This window comes from Onychostoma macrolepis, chromosome 14 (assembly GCF_012432095.1).
Source record: "Onychostoma macrolepis isolate SWU-2019 chromosome 14, ASM1243209v1, whole genome shotgun sequence".
NCBI lineage: Eukaryota > Metazoa > Chordata > Actinopteri > Cypriniformes > Cyprinidae > Onychostoma > Onychostoma macrolepis.
The window spans coordinates 26,626,335-26,644,677 of record NC_081168.1 but is presented as its reverse complement, the minus strand read 5'-3'; the positions used below and the strand labels follow the sequence as shown (position 1 = coordinate 26,644,677).

The following is an 18,343-nucleotide window of genomic DNA, read 5'->3' as shown; positions in this document are numbered from 1 at the left end:
AGAAGGCTAATTATCTATCAAAATAATGGGATTATAGTGGCTTTGAGATGCAGAACTCAAACCCCTAGCAACAGCTGCCTGATTCCACAGAAGTACTCCAGAGTTTTATGGTCAGTTGGTTAGTAACAGATAATGAAATAGCCCAAGCGAAGAAAGATAGAATGGAAATTCATGTTTCTGATGGGAAAATCCAATGTAAATCCAGAAATTGTATTTGCAGCATGATACAGGAGTTCAGAATGAAGTGCCCTTTCATTCAGTTAGCATATTGTGTTTTGTGTTGAGTTTTCTTTTTGGACCAACAGTACAGACTTTTCTTTTCAGTCTAGTCAGCACATGACCGACCTTCAAAGTTGAAATATGATTGAAATAATGTCAGTTGCTGTTTTAACGTTGACACAATGTTGATATAAAGTTTATTGCCAAATCATTGAAAAATGATTTTAACAAAAACAAATCATTACAAAAAAAAAAAAGACAATTAAAATATCTGTTGAATCAATGTCATGTCCTTAACAAGAAATATCTGCCTTGAATATTATTAATATATTATTTATTAGCATTTTATGATATTTTGATCAAAACACCTCTTCAAAAATCCAAATGTAAATGTACAAATATAATTATTATCATTAGTAACAATAATTATAATGGATGCAGTTTTAATCTCAAAAGAGCAGTGAGATTTTGTGTGTATTTACAATTTTGTGTGTGTGTGCCTACAGTTTACCATGCATTATTGAACTTTTATTCATACACTGTCATCAGAACACTATTTGACCAATTTATCAAATAATACAGCCTAAAAAATAAAACAATGCACATGTTTCTTTAATAATAATAAAAAAAAAAAAAAAAACTCTTTACTTTCGTTACCACTCTGAAACAATTGCAATTGGTTGTTTCACCTGGTTGCTTTCATCATGATTGGTTAATCTGACTGTCATCCATGAAACTGGCCAATGACAAAAGTGCGCGCCTTCTTACTAGTACATTTGAAAATACGTCAGTTTGGTGATGTGCTTGATTGCGAGATTACTCGGTCAGTTCCGGTTATGTGCCTGTTAAAGTCTTATTAATTTGAGTTGTGGCATGTCAATGGAGAACAGAAGCTGGAGTGTGAACACAGAGGAAGGGGCAGACTGGATGTGGTCCTGCAAACATGGCGATATCAGGTAACAAAACATTTTTCAGTCAAACCATAGTAAAGTTATGTTTTGTGTCCATAATTTATGTGAGTGAGAAGAAATCAAAGTGAGAGTCTATAATTGGGATTAGCGTATTAGCGCTGGCTAGTAAATTATGTATTTCAATGCAGCGTCTGAGTTTGCTGTGTGTTTGTATTAATGTCAGCTAAATTAGTTTAAAACTCAAACTCGTGAGAAGTAAAGGAGCATCGGAATAAGTAAAGTGAATGAGAAAACAATTTACACTCAGAAACACTGGAATCTATAGGATAGTTGAGAAATGTTATATATGTTGTGTCGATGACCGTTTCTGAGTAATTTTTAATATTTTAATATGACTTCAAATATTGATAACTGCTAATGATAAGATATTGGTTTACATTTTAAATCAAGCACACGTTTTTCAGGGAAAACAGGCACCCAACACAGAGACTACAGTAAGATGTTATTCAGTTTTAACTGTTTCTAGACCTCACATTGGGATTAATATCTGTAGTATTAAGTATGATTCTAATCATTATAAGTACATTTGTAAGACATTTCCCCACTGGTGATAGAAAATGTGAGTAACTTTTTTTCCTCCTGTTGTCTTTCTTCCTCTGAGGTGGCACAAAGAAAGAGAAATAGAACTTGTCACCATCATCAGTCCTTTATTTCATTCACTGGGGAACATCACAACCTTCAGATGTGTCTTATCAGGATAAATGCAGCTGCAGGGAAAATTATTTGAAGGTAGGTTTGATTGTGGTGTACAAATTGGCTTTTTGTTTAAGCTACAGTTGTGTTTACCTTGCTATGATATCTATGGAAAGGGTCCATTTTTGTGAATCCTCTTTGTCTTTCTTTTGGGGATTCACATTTTTCTGATGAGATTGTCATGCATTAGGTTTATGTTTAAATTTTCAATCATCACTAACAGTTTCAAAGCATAATGGCAAATGGCAGTACAATTTAATTACATTTTAAGATTGTTTAAAGGAATGGTTAAAAAAATTAAAATAACAAATCATTCTTTTTAAGGACTCGTCAGCCCCATCCTACTCCAGATTCACCAAGGATCCAGCTGAAGCCCCGTTCACACTACAAGCGACACGCAACGACAAAGCAACACGATCCCATTCATTTCAATGGAGAGCTGGCGATTTCCGGCGACAGAGGCTGTTGGCGACCGGATGTGGCGTGTCCAGCGACGCGACAAAGTTCAGAATCATTCAACTTTATGCAAATGAAGAGCGACTTTCGGGAGCAATAGCCAATAGGAAGGAAGACGGTAGAGCTCATGTGATCGTTCTCCTCTCAGCCGTAGATAAACATACACAATGGAAAAAAGTAGGCTCTGCTTCTCATTCATATTTGTATGTACGGATTTAATTTATATTTATATTATATTTAGTCTTTTGCCTCCCAAATGTTTTTATTTAGCAGCAAGAAACCTGATTCGCTGTGAAGGCAACCAGTAGTGAGAACGCCCGCTAGCAACCTCATCGCCAGCCCCTGTGACCACAGCTTCATTACTGGCCATTTGGAGGAGGATTGTCCTTTATCTGCTACACTGCACTGCCACTTCTGGTATGGATTCACAGACCTTTTGTGAAATGTGAGATGTTTCCTTAAAGGGACAGTTCACCCCAAAATGAAAGTTCTACCATCATTTACCCTTCAGCACCCTTATGTTTTTTTTCAAACCTGTATGAAGTTCTTTCTTCTGTTGAAGACAAAAGATATTTTGAAGAATGTTGATAACCAAACAGTTCATAGTAGCCATTGACTTCCATACAGTAGTAGGAAAAATAAAATTACTGTGGAAATCAATGGGGCCTGTTAACTGTCTAGTTACCAGCGTTTGGAACAACATAAGGGTGAGTGAATGATGACAGAATTTTCATTTTTGAATGAAATATCCCTTTAATACAATGTATAATTATGATTCTGGATTAAAAGTGTTATGTTTCTCTACAAATATTATCATATATTAGAAATATATGGGGACACATATACAGTGCCTTGCGGAAAAAAAATCCACATTTTGTTATGCTGCTGCCTTATGTTAAACTGCTTTAAATTACTTTTTTCCACATCAATCTACACACCATACTGACAAAGCAAAAACAGAATTGTCACAACTTCGTAAATGTATTAAAAATAAAAAACTGACATAAGTATTCATACCCTTAACTAAATATTTAGCTGAAGAACCTTTACAGTCTCAAGTGTTTTTGTTTGATGCGACAAGCTTTGCTCATCAGCATTTGGCAATTATCTGCCATCCTTCTCATCTCTTCACCTCTCAAGCTCTGTCAGGTTGGATGGGGCAGACGCACATTTTCAGGTTTCTCCAGAAATATTTGATTTTTTACATATCAAAAAAGGTTTGGAAACACTGATTTAATCATTCAGACCATTTTTTAAAAATTATTATTCATTCAAGATTAAACATTTTAAATAGACTGCAGCCATTAACATTTTGTCAGAACTTCTAGTAAATTACATTTTATTTTTAGTTGTCTGTTCAGAATCGTGATGTCTGAAACTAAAAAAATTGGAATTCTCTATGCATCCAGAATCATGCAGCTCTAACTTATGTCATCATTTAATCACCCTCAAGTTGCTCCAAACCTGTATGAATTTCATTATTCTGCTCAACACAAAAGATATTTTGAAAACGGTTGTGGGGTACCATGGACTTCATATTATTTTTTTCATACTGTGGAGGTCAATGGTGCCTCACAAAAAAAAAAAAAAAACTTTTATGCATTATTTTGTCGATCTATTCCGTCCATGTCAGAGAATCTGAACATGAGAAACTACCTAACAGAAAAATATCTAAAATGCATATGCATACATTATAACCTGATTTTATGATTACAAATTGAAATCAGAATTGTCTGAATAAATAAACAGTAATTCTCTATTAATTTGCCCTTCCAGTGATATTCCAATACATTTACCATTCCAATTGAAGTTTTTTCTTATCATTTGTATAAGTTATTTCATATGATATTTTAACCGTATGTTATGTTTATGGTAAGTAACATAATATTTCACATTTACTAAACGCATCCTAAAAAAGTTGAATGGCATAAACACTTTGGTTTTTACTCTGTTGTTTTCCTTACTGTAGGGGAGGGCAGCATCCTCATACATCATCTTCCTGAAAAATTTTAAAAAGTCCTAAGCACAAAAGTGCTAATTTAATGTTATCTCGTATAGCTGTATATCTAAAAAAAATAATAAATATTTGTTTTGCAGAGGCTCTTTAGAAGACTGCACTGATGTCAAAGGTCAACCGGCAAGAAGCTGAGGGGGAACTCTCAAAATTGGTACAAGAGACAGAGGAGGACTGAGGGTGTCTAGAATGCACAAATGTCTGTCTGCAGTGTAAGCAGTACTGAAAAATGTATTGTTGCTGCTGCTTCTAACTGTCCCCAGTTTTTTTTTTTTTTTTCTTGTGCAAATGTTCAAAGCTTTCAGTAAACACTGGTTCAAATACAGTTTCAAAATGTGTGTTAACTTTAACAGTTACATTAATTATAACAATTAGGTATCAGAATATAGCATAATATGATGGGTAGTTTCAATAAATTTGAAATTAAGCATATTGTCTTGTTGGGCCCACCCTAACACCCAGATAGGTTTTGCATATGATCCCTAGTTGGGCCCCACCTAAAACCCAGTGAAATCCTGCATAAAACCCACATGGATAAGTTGCATGGGGCCAACATGGAACCCGTGGACAAACCCACTTACAACCCATACTTAGATGGATCCCAGATGGGTATTGCATATGATCTCTTGTTGGGCCCCACCTAAAACCCAGGGAAATCCTGCATAAAACCCACATGGGTAAGCTGCACAGGGCCAACATGGAACCCGTGGACAAACCCACTTACAACCCATATTTAGATGGAACCCAGATGGGTTTTGCATATCATCCCTAGTTGGGCCCCACCTAAAGCCCAGGGAAATCCTGCATAAAACCAGTCATAAGACATGCAACAGTCTGTGTGGTGCAACAGTCAATATGATTGAAGGGCGACCACCGATGGCGAGTGGACGGAAGACCACAAACCGGATTCGTGACACTAAGACAGGAGAAATGGTGAAGATACACTGTTCCAGCATTGGAAAACTGTATTTTTAAGTGTTATACATGCAATGTTTTAAATAAATCTTTTGATATTTTGTAATTATTTTGTCTGTTTTAGTTGAATGCCAGTAGTACCTATGTAGAGTAAAAATAAAATGAATTCTATATAAAAATTATAAAATCTATATGAAATCTATATGCAAATAAATGACAGTGTTGCCAGTAAGTTACTGTAAAACCTCTTTGAAATGTGTACAGTACAGTGTACAGTAGCTTTGCTTCTCTTCACATAATCAAATAAAGATTCATGGTAAGATACATCTCAGGTGGTTGCTTTAGCTGAAATATTCAGTAACACTTTATTTCGATAGTCCACTTTAGACATTCTACTAACAATAAGTAACTTTGCAACTACATGTCAACTAGCAGTCATTGGAGTATTAGTAGACTGTCAGCTTAATAACTTTTAACACTTTATTTTGATGGGTCCACAACATACAACATACTGACAATGAGAAACTTTGCAAGTATATGCTTATTTTACTAACCCTAAACCTACCCTAACAGTCTACTCTGAGAGTTAGTAGACATGTAGTTGCAAATTAATGAGAATTAGTTGACATGTAGTTACAAAGTTACTTATAGTTTGTAGAATGTCTAAAGTGGACTATCAAAATAAAGTGTAACCAAATATACTTTTACATATTCATTGCTTTCTGTGTTAGGCAAAAATGTCAATGAATCATTTGACCTCAAGGACAATTTGTTTACTTAATTGCATATATTAGAATATCTGAATCTATTAATTTGCTACTGAGATTGCTTAACCTTTATTCTTTCAAGGTATATTCTGTAAGTTTTAATTTATATTAATTTGACACTTATCCGTTCCTATAGTACATTGTGAACTTTTTGCTGACATCTAAGGGTCTGGATGGCTGAAATTAGTTCAGTAACTGCTGCTGCTTCTCCAGTTTGTCTATCATTTGTTTTGTCCTTCTTTCACCCACGATTTTCTCTGTCTACCTCTCATGCTGCACATTGCAAATATAGTTTGATCTGAGAAATGCTGGAGGCTGTGAAGGTACAGGCTTGAATGGGAGACAAGCTATCAGTGGGTCAGTCCTGTCCCTGGTAATGAGTATAAGGCAAACTGTGCAGTTTGTCTTAGAGCGCTTATTTGTCCTCTGGGGTTTTTGGGTATCTGTCTCTTATTTTTCCACATCGAAGGTGGCAACTCTATACTTATCATTAGGAGCGTTAGCATAAGCCTACATTTAATGGGTAAAATAATTTTGATGGACAGCTGTTGGTCTGAACTCAGCACATATCTAGTCTAACAAAAGATGATTATGATCAATTTTGACCTCTTGGGAAGAGGGCTGATCCTCTAGAAAGCACTAGCAAACTTACTAATCAGTCTAGTGACAAACATGATGGATCACTCTATGCTTTGGTGCTGCAAACTAATGCATCAACACCATTACAACAATGACTCCAATCTGTTAGTGACCTGCCTATGGAGGTAGAGCTGGACTAAAGGTGCTAAAAGTTGCTAGTGTGCCAAGATTATGGGCCTAGTCATCTAAAATAATAAGTCTACTGGATTGTGCAATGTCAGAATCAGAATCAGAATCAGAATTAGATTTATTCGCCAGATGTGCGCAAACACACAAGGAATTTGTTGTGTTTTTTTTTTTTAAGGTGCTCCTGGTACATACATACATAATTCCGTGTAATGTTCACAGACTTAATTAACCATCCGAATCTGTGGTGGCATCACGGAATCGCCGAAAATTCCGCGATGGGCTCACAGAAGGCATCAGCCGTGGTCCATGCACGGATTCACTGGTTCAACACCAGAGCTGCATCGGACCACGTAAAAAGAGTGACTCCGATACAGTTATACTTTCACTGGAGTACCTGAACCCACCCCTACCCTAAACCTACCCAGTTCTGAACAATAATGATGACGATAAATTTCCCAGTATCGCGTCGGCATATTGATGCTAAGGGTTTCCATGCGTGGAGCACGGCTGATGCCTGTCACTGACTTACATTGGTATCACTTCTGTGAGCCCATCACAGAATTTTTTCTGTGAGCCCATCACGGAATTTTCGGCGGAATTTACACGGAATTCTGTGAGATCATGTTGCATACACACACATCTGACATGAACATGAAAAAACATATAAATAGTAAGACTTAACAATAAATAATAAAAATAATAATAATAAGTATGAGTCTGGAACAGTAGATTTATGTACAGATTTGTGCATTATTTACTCTATATACAGCTGTATAAATAAACAGATATGTATGTGTATTTACATAATACTTGAGAAAGAGGCAATAATTAAAGATGGAGAATGAATTACAGAACACCGGTAATGATCCATGTGTTAGCTATTTAAGCTGGAGATGGCATGGGGGAAAAAACAGTTTTTATGCCTAGATGTTCTAGTGCACTGTAGCGTCTGCCTGAAGGGAGAAGAACAATGTGCAGTTAGTTCTGGCATGCATCCATTCTTTTCTTTTCAATGAAGGAATCATTTACATGTCCCAATTTCTACAAAAAATTAAAATAAATAAATAAATAAGGTAAGTTTGCAAACCATAAGATCAAATCTATGCACATAGACTAATATAAATCAGTAATATATTCACTATAATGATGGGAGTACACTACTAGTGTCTTTAACACTCTTCTCAATTTTTTAACTAATATGGCTAACACATACCACAGTCCACATGCCATTTGTGGCCACTGTAACTGAATATGGCAGGCTGACAGCAAGTATGTCATTAAAAATGTCCATCCATTTCACTTGAGCTACTAAACTGAGAAAGTGGTCAGTAAAAACACTGTTTTATTCATTTGCGAGCAGATGTTCTTTGCTCTCTTCTTGTTAATGCCAACGCAGTATTTGTGTCTTGCCACAGACAGATGCATTTTGCTGACTTGGAGCCAATAACATGAATCTAAGTCTTACTGCCACATCTGGCCAGTTAAAGAAGGTTATAAACATGGTCTGAATCATACTAGTGAACAAAATTACATTTAAAATTAAAATCTATTCCATTTGAAAACTTTGCACTGAGGCTGTTATTAAAGGATGGGGCATTTCACTTGCAAAGAGACCTTGTAGAAAAAAAAAAAAAAAGTGTAGGATACAAATGTTAAATACATGTATGCTGTATTTTTGACGAATCACTTGAGATGAGCTGTCTACTTTAAATTCTATTGATTTTGTTAAATTTACTTTTGTAAATAAATAAATAAAAGCTTGAATACATCTGAATAAATTTACGTCAACGTAGAGAACACAACATTAGGATTCTTATAAATATCTGACTTGTTTGCCGTCACATCACATTTGATTACATACTCAAAATTGTGTTTAGCCAAAGCAGTCTTGCATGCTGAAGTCAGATCATTACCTCTGCTGTTCCACTGTGTTAGAATCCACAGCCTGTTACACTGGTTGATAGAGCCGATGAAAACAACTTCCTTCTTTCCCTTTCAAAGATGTCAGAGGAGATTAAGATTTGTCTCACGTGTGGCCGATATGATTTTTCTGCAGGACGAGCAGCAGTCAGGGAGATGGAATAGGCCATTAGTTTTGATTGCGAAGAGGCCTCCCTTTATGCACTGCTTCTTCTGAAACATTGTGTGTCTTCAGTTTGACCCCCTTTTATATTTTGAGTATGTTGTTTTTCGTTCAATGAATTTGCATGTAGCATATGATAACATATCACATAAACATGCTAAAATAAAGATTATCTTTTTTGTTTTCTCTTATTCTCTATTCTAGTTGCTTGAGTCACAACTGCTATTTTATGTGTGGTGTGCTAGAAGACATTAACATAAATGAGATTTGTGAGTATGTGTACTTCCTTGACCTCACGACCCAATCCTGCAATGAGTGCAAAGCGCCCAAGGGTGGTTTTACAGCTTAAATTTAGTTTAATACCCATTTAGAATTGTAATAAGAGTGGAATATTTTGTTATACTTGGCATGGTGTTTTCTAAATATTTAATAAATGGTGCTCTCAAAACATGCTTATGGGTAAGAAAAAAACTAAAGTATTAAGAATCTTAGGGAGTGTTCAAGCAACCCTGAACATGCATTATATGTTCCTCAGGTGTGAGACCTGAACACACTACTGATGTGTTGTCTATACCTAAAGATCAAGTATATACCTAAAAAATAAATAAATAAATAAATACCTTAAAAAAAAAAAAAAAGCATCCTACTATACATACCTACTATATACCTAAAAAAAATCTGCTGTTACTTTTTCACCCTCTCTCCCTTCTTTCTCTCAAAGTAAACCTTTGAATTCTGAGCACGACCACCATAGTCCTTCAAGGACAGTCTGCCTGCAAAGAGTACATATAGCCTTTACAATTCCAAGGCTGTCTAAAGCAGCAGACATTGATAAAGCAGAGAATCCTCACAAATGATGGCACTAATTTCTGAAGAAAACGTATCACTTGAAAAAAAGTTGAAAGCTAAATTTGACAAAATTTTCAACCCCCGTTGTTGCTGTATGAGATGTACCACAAGTGCAATTTCTTTAATTCAGATTTTGACACTTGAACAATTGATCAAATAAAGCCTGTTGTAAACATCACAGCTGCAACTTGTCTCTTTATTTTCCTCACCAGAGATTCTGGGATTTGAGTGCAGCACCTCTCTGATAAGCCTGTAATGGAATTGCTCAGTGGCTGTATAAGGACTGTGCCCAACTGCAGTGATTTTGTTTCATCCATGCGGGAATCACCACTTTGCCTCAGCTAGAGTTCGGAGAAGCCTACCTGCACTGACTGAAGGCATACCTTCACATGAAAAACCACTCTACCAAAAGACGTTTCCTCTCTAAGCAACAAAATCAATTAGGTCCTCGCTTCACACTTTCCAGCACTCTCTGAAACAGATATTTCACAAGCGCATCTACTGGAAATAAAATATTAAACCACTGCTTATTTTATACACAAGTAAAGAACAAATGGCTTTTCGGAAGTTGCTACCGTATGTATTTTGCTCCCTCATTAGAATGCAGCCGTAATGTTTTTTTTTTTTTTTTTTGGTCACGACAAAATATGTGATGCGTTTTAAATGAACTTGGTTGGATGAATTGTCTTAGCAGCGCTGAGACAAAGGTGTTAACTGCACCATCTCTGATGCCAATTATCTGGAGTTTTGGATTTTAATTAATCAGTTTTCAAGAGAAAGAGGCCCTCTGGTACCCACTAATGGGCCTAACGGCAGCACATTGTCACCGTTTTTATGTTTAATTAGTGACCACATCCATAATAGTGCCTCTAAGGCAGCCATGTTAGCTTGTCAAAATGCCCGCATTCAGTAATTACAGAAGAGTAATGACAGAATTCCTGGAGTTTTTCAGCATCTCAACGTTAATGAATGTCTGTTCAAGGAAGAAGAAAGTGTGGATGGATGGATAGTTGGATGCATGGATTGATATATAAATACATGGAGAGAGGGATGGATGGATGGATAGACAGGCATTTAACTCTATGAAAGACAAAACCACAAGTATCATAATAGTCCGTACAACTCATGCTATAATCTGAGTCATACTCCGTATGATGAATATATTGGAATTTAAGTCATTATTCCCAAAAAAAAACAAAACAAAAAAATTCCTCTCTGTCGTAGCTCTCAAATCTCAGTTGCTTGGATGTATTGTATATAAACCTGATTTAACCTGAATAATGTCAAACACCATTGATTCTGATCTTTTGTTGTTGTTATTGTTGTTGTTTTTGAGGTCAACTATTAAAGTACTTCTAAGATTAACAAAGCTAATAATAGATCATGTCTCAAAAGTCAAATAACTCAAAAAGTCAAATATGATTTGTGACATAATATTTCATCAACAGACGCAACTAATAAGTCATTCCTTCTCACAAGCCCATGTTCTTTCACTTCTCCAGTACTACGTTTCTAAGTGGTGACTGCTGTCTCACAGCATTGGTTTAATACCAATCACTGAATATGCTACTTCAATTCTCTACTGCATATTCCCTGGCATATGATTTTAGTTGGGAAAATGTTATTGGGCTGAAAGCTCTCAAGCTTAAAGGATAAGTGAGTAACACACATAAATTACCTTGACTTTGGCACCTTGCATTAGCTTTTCTCGACTGCTGTCATTTTACCTTAAGGGCATGGGAAGCTAATGGACAACTTGTGTCGGAGGGATAGATCTGGTGCTGGGCGTCATGCTGGCAGATTAAATGCCAGTGTCATGGAACAGTGTCAGCAATTTGTGGCCCAGGCAGCTTGTCCATTGGCCGGAAGGTCCCATGTCTCATTCTACCCCCAGGTGATAAAGGAAATATGCAGGGACTAGGCACTTTACCCAGCGACACTAATCTTCAGGTGTTCTGCTAATAACACTTAAGTGCACAAACTTACATACTATATCAGTGTTTTATAAATGAACATGCTGTGTTGGTGTTCCCACCAGGTTTCTTAACCAACCAGCAAGGCTTTTAATGGTCAGCAAAAGTTAGCTCGGACCAGCATTGAAGGTCATGCTTGTCCAAGCCATTTTTTATTATTTTTTTCAGCAAACTGTAGTGTTATGATTGATCAAAGTCAACTCACCTGAATAAAACAGATGGTTTAATTATTTTCTTTCCCACAGACGGCAGAACACTGTCTGGCTGCTTGTCAGGACTGGATGGCATCATGGACACCTGCTGTAAATGAATTGAACACAGAAAATAGAAGGTGGTCTGTAGTATCCAGCCAGTTTCAGTAAAAAAAAAAAAAAAAAATATATATATATATATATATATATATATATATATATATATATATATATATATATATATATATATATATATATATATATATATATATACAATTTAATGTCATAGTAGAATGTACAGAAACATCCAGCACTGTGTGACTGCTTCACAGTGAGTCCTAGTGACTGATCTGTCAAAGTGATGGACAGTTTTAAGCTATATAGGGAAGGCTGACAAGTTGTCTGACAGAGATGTTGTCACAAGGGCAATATTTCAGGAACTGTAAGGTACAAAAGTTTAATTACACAAATTGTAGTCTATTCTATGTTTAAAGGGGTCATATAATGGTACATGCACTTTTACAAGTTGATTGTACTGAAATGTGTGTTAGCAGTGCCTGTACACAACCATCATAAAATGATAAAAATCCATCCAGTGTTTTTTTTTTAATCTCCTTATTTGTTTTACCCTGTCTCAAATCAAGCCGTTCCGGACGCCCCTCCCACGATGGTTGATTGACAGCAGTGTTTCAACACAGACCCGCCCTTGCTCGTGAGCGAGCTGTCAATCATAGTCCGCGCGTCATTGTTGATATACGCTGGAGCTGTCTATGAGCAGAATGGCGTCTAAGCGATTGTGGTGTTCTGTTCTCGGGTGCAATAATGAACACAGCAGTCATTTTGATGTTCCTAAGTCCGAACCGCTGAAGACACAGTGGCTGAGTTTTGCTTTTGAAGGGAATATTCCCCACGAGCAACGTCAATGTTTTCATGTTTGCGGGAATCATTTTTCACCAGACTGCTTTATAAATGAAGGTCAGTATAAAGCTGGTTTTGCTAAGAAGCTGCTCCTGAAAAAAGAATCGGTACCAACTATTCGTGTTCCTGCTGAACCTCCAGAAGAAGTGAGTGTAACGTTTAATTAACCTTTATATTAATCTTTATATTAATCTTTGCAAATCGCTAGCACGCTTCACGATGTATGTGGCTAATGTTTACATTCAGGGTACATGCATGTTTTCTATTTACGACGTTCTCAATATAATTAATAATCCCACGTTTATAATGAACAAAACGTTACGGTTGCACAGTATCCTCAGAGACTCCCGCTGCCATTCTTCAAAATATACCCTCAACTGTTGTCAAGGCAACACTCCACGTGTGTTGTGTCAAAAACGCCCCACAGAACAGAGGGGCGGGGCGAGCAAAGCTCACTAGCATTTAAAAACACACGCACTAAAACGGTGTGCTGAACAGAGAGCTGTTTTTGAGCAGGTAAAATGAGTGTTTTCTTACAATACTAATGAGAATTTTTAATTAAAGTATATTACAAACTTTCAATTTAGACCCTAAAGAATCATATTAGCTTGTACAAAAATGGCATTATATGACCCCTTTAAACACCAACTTCAAAGCTGCTTTAAAGGGACAGTTCACCCAAAAATTTAAATTGTCATCATTAAAATTGATCTTCATGTTGATCCAAACCTGTGTGATGATCATTCTCTTATTAATAACAATAATGATGATGATAACGCTCAAAACACAAATATTATTATCTTCCAAAATAAAATGAAATAAAACTTAATTTTAGGGTCTCTTAACTAGTTGCTCATTAGCATGCATATTAATAGAATATTAGCCATTTATTAGTAGTAATTAAGCACATATTAATGCCTTATTCTACATGACCTTATTCTACATCCCTAATGCTACCCAATACCTAAACTTAACAACTACCTTACTAACTATTAATAAGAAGCAAATTAGGAGTTTATTGAGGGAAAATTCATAGTTAATAGTTAATAAGTGCTCCCTATTCTAAAGTGTTACCAAATACTTTATTTATTTGTTTGTTAATTCGTTCATTCATACATTACTTTTCAGTAGATATTGCAGTGTAACCCTGCTTGGTTTCTTGAAGTGACCTACAAGTGTAACTCAGTAGAGAATAACATGTCATGTAAATATGTTTTTTTTTTTTTTTTTTGGTACCTTGGCTGGTTTGACCTGTCATGGTTAAAGAAATTGACAATAAATCTGCCACTGGCAGCAAGTCCTTTTTAAATTAAATTATTCAAATTCAAATTCAAATCAAGCGATTCATTCAAAATGGCTGATTCTATTAGAAATGAAACAAGTGACTATTTTTATGAATGTATCGTTGAATCATTGGCTCATTTGAATCGTTCGAAAACAGATTAATTCAGGATTGAAACCCCTTTTGCTCTGCACTGTTGTATAAAATTAATAGCGATCACGCATATGTGCTGATATTCAGGTAAGCACTTTTGCTTGTGTGATAGATATTGAAAATAAGAACTCACACAGGAGTATTTTTTAATATTTGTATTATTTTAATTATAAAGGCATTCTAACTGAATTCTAATAGACATAATCACACAGTGAATGCACACCTTCAATGCTATGTCAGGGGATTGTGAATCAAGGAAATATCATACGTTCTGTTGTCTTTCTTTCAAGAATGTCAAAAGTTGTGTTTGAACCATTTTCTGTGAAAAATGACGAAAATTTGCTTGAGCTTGTGGACAGCTCGAATTGAGTTTTAATTGGCCAAACGCAGTTAGGTCATAAAGTATCATACGTAAAAAATTGTATTTCATTTACATGATGAGATGTGGTTTACACAACATTATTAATCTAAGGCGGATGGTGGTTTTACTGAAGGAAGGCTTTTTTTTTAATTGTTTTTTTTGTTTGTTTTTATTTTAACAAATCACTATCCCTCCATATCCCCCCTCAAACTGAGCCCTGGCTGTAAGCAAGCAGTCATATTTCAAACGTTGCAATAAATAATAGCATAATCAGTAAGGATGCTAGCAGTCACTAAGTGATATAATGTAAAAATTGCACCTGCCTAGATAAAAATACCAAAATGTATTATGAAGCATGACAGAGGCATAGTCAGAACTATGCTATTTGTAGAAAAAAAAAAAATTGCTGATGTATCTACCATCACTGCACATTGTTGTTTTAAGGTGAAATGTGTAGCCTTTTATTTTACAGTAATGTTCTATGTGAATTTATTGTGTGAGTACTATACCCTTTACCCATATTAAGTCCAATTAGTTACCTTAAATTACTCATACATTTTTGAGCGTTTTTAAGGGAGTAAACTCTCTAAATAGATATGGAATGGATCTTCTTTTTTCACTTGAAGGTGCCGGAACACTGATTCCACTTCGGTTCGATTTTCTTTTTGTCATTGCCTGTTGAGATCACCAGCAGAGAGTGTCACCTTCACTGTCCCAAAGAAGAAGCACAAAGGTTGTTACAAAGGGAGAAGGAGAGTAGACAATCAGAGGAGTGTTGCTGGGATTAGGGCTTTCTAACGTTCAATCCTCTGTGAACTCTTTGCATACTGTATGAGGAATTACAACCTGAAGGATTCCAACTATTTCATGTAGACCACGACTAGGTGCTCAGAAAGAAAACAAAAAGTGAAGGTGTGCTCTCTAGCTATTAATTTTGAACCATTCTCTGCAGATTGTTCAACTCTCCCTGCAACTTCCACTAATTTATTTATGTTAGAGTGTATATCCCTCCCAGGCAAATGTCAAACAGTGCAGGCCACCCTGGCCACTCACATTCTGAACATATAAACTGATGTTCACTGCTCAGACATCTTTCTAATGGGAGATTTCAGCCATGTTGGCATGGAGCAAATGAGGAGGGTGACGAGATAACACAGCTGAGGCAAATTAACCAATAATCAGGTAACAAGATAGGTGGGGTCAAGACAATTGAACCAAACAAGCCATGTGCTCATACAAAACAAAAACACAAGCACATGGCAAGCAAAACAAAATCACTAGCCATGTGCAAAACAGGACAAGAACACGCAGCTAGTGAGAAGACTCATAAGCCGCGTGTTCACATAAACATGAAACACATGAAAGCACGCAGCCAGTGAAAAAACACAAGCTGCGTGCCACACAGAACAAGACAAAACAAGAGAAAGTATGCAGTCGAAAAACAAGCTGTGCAACAAAACAAAGACAACAAAAAAGCATGCGGTTCCGAACAAAACACAACACACATGGACAGAGGAGCGCATGGCCCGAGCGAACTCGAGACCACACGCTCCCACAGCAAGACCAACCTGGAGTGTGAGTGTCCGAACCCCGACACGAAAACCAGAACCGAGCCTGAACAAGACAGGAGTGCCGGGATCCGAACACCACGCTCCGACATGAAACAGAGCATGCAGACGAGAGAGCAGAAAACAAGACAAGAAGGGAGTGTCAGAGCTCTGTCACAAAACCACGAATAAACTAGACCGAAGTGACAGAACCCTGACAGGCTCGGCCTACCCTGATGAGGTACCAACAAGTCTCACCAAATTAACACCTCCTTGCTCCTCACACTCTTATCTCATTTCCAAGTCTGCTTTGATCCATCAGCACACTTTTCATGTCTGGAAAAACCCATCTCACTTCAATTCCCTCTAAACTCGTCATTAAAGTAGAGAACATTTTCATATTCAGGAAACGGAAAATCAACAATCGACAAATTTGGCTGAGACTTTTATCCAAAGCAACTAAAATCATATTCAATGTACCCATTTTTATCAATTCAGACTTTACCTCGGAATCGAACCCATGACATTGGTGTTGCTAGCATGCTCTACTGTTCGAGCTACAGGAACTTCTTCTACAAGAATACCCGATGCACTTCACTGAGCAACTCCCTCCTGTATTCCCCGCTATATTAAATTATTCTTTATCATCACATAAAGTGCCATAATGCCAAATCCCCCATCATAGTGCTATTCCCCAAAAACAGGAAAAGATTACAGGACTGAATGACTACAGATCTGATGCTCTGACACCACAAATTGACTTACTCAAAATCTCTCCTTCAATCTGCTACTGGATCTTCGATATCCAGAAAGCAATGGAAGTAAGCAAACCGATAGCAACCTGGCAGGTCGTTGCAACAATGCCCCTACTTGTCTCTAACCTTGGTGACACTCCTCTCCCTTTCCGTTATCATTTTACGTAAGTGTACTGCTTGCACAGTAATTTATCAAGTTTGCAGATGACATTACTATAGTAGGCCTTATCTCTAACAATGATGAGTCCATCTATCGAGAGAAGGTGGCCCTGGTGACAGCATGGTGTTCTGCCAACAATCTGCGGCTGAACACAAAAAAAGACCATGAAGAGAATAAATTTCAGGAAGAGCTAGCAAAGGCACTCTCCCTGAAAATAAATGCCTTTTTGAAATCTCTTGGGACCGCTATTTCTGACTCCCTGGGTTGACAATAATCACCACTATAATCAAAAAAGCCCAACAGAGGATGTTCTGTCTGTGGCAACTTCAGCTGTACCTCTCTTCTCCCATCCTGGTTCAGTTCTGGAGGGCAGTCATTGAAAGCATCCTCGCCTCTTCCATCACTGTTTGTTTTCTTCGCTCCAAGACCAGGATACCGTGGGTGAATGGCTCTTCTGAGATCACTGGCTGCCACCTATCATCAGTCGAGGTGCTTTACACTGTGAGAGCTTCAAATAAGGCTCGGAAGATCACCTCAGATCTGTCACATCCTGGACATCCGCTTTTTACCTTCCGGCGGACGATGGAAGTCCATATGTACAAGAACTACCCGTCATAATATCTTCCCGTCAGCTGCTTCTTCCCTGAGGCTGTCGGTCTCCACAATGGGCTCTTGGACAAAAATAACTGCACTTGTTGGAACTGATCCAGCTTTGATGACCAAACCTCACATTTTTTCACATACATTATGTATGACATAAAAAGCATACCCAATAAAAGCACAAAGCATATTTAAATGTGATAAGTTGTAATAATAATAATAATAAATCAAATAAAAATGTAATTTTTAGAATGACACAATCAACCACGCAAACTGATAGATAGATAGATAGATAGATAGATAGACAGACAGACAGACTGACTGACTGACTGACTGATTGATTGTCTGGAATGACAAAGCCAGGTTTGTAATGACAACAGTGTTAGTAGTTTGCCAGAATTTTCATTTTTGGTGAACCCTCTTAACCTTCCTATTTCTACCCACAAGCACTGCTGCAGCTCAAACATAGAGATGACACTAGCACTGCCAAGGTCATGGGCCTGATTCCAAGTGAATGCATAAACTGATCAAATATATGCATTGCAAGTGACTTTGAAAAAAAGTGCTTGAATGTGAATGTTTTACCGTTGTGAATGTTTTACCGTTATATTTTTCAAAATATCATTTTTTGTGTGTTCCAGTCAGTCAGTCAGTCACACAGGTTTGGA

General features: G+C 36.9%; 2 long non-coding RNA genes across 2 annotated transcripts in view; both read left to right on the top strand.

The window, feature by feature from the left end:
• The first annotated feature begins 945 nt into the window (after positions 1–945).
• LOC131553872 (uncharacterized) lies at positions 946–5,397 on the top strand. Its single transcript, XR_009274283.1, has 4 exons — positions 946–1,175; positions 1,792–1,919; positions 2,208–2,756; positions 4,437–5,397. It is a non-coding gene; the product is annotated as an uncharacterized LOC131553872 (long non-coding RNA).
• Positions 5,398–12,401: 7,004 nt separating this feature from the next.
• The window catches only part of LOC131553873 (uncharacterized), a 36,869-nt gene continuing 30,927 nt past the window's right edge, over positions 12,402–18,343 (top strand). The window contains exon 1 of the long non-coding RNA XR_009274284.1: positions 12,402–12,963. This is a non-coding gene — a long non-coding RNA (uncharacterized LOC131553873). The remainder of the gene's footprint in view (positions 12,964–18,343) is intronic.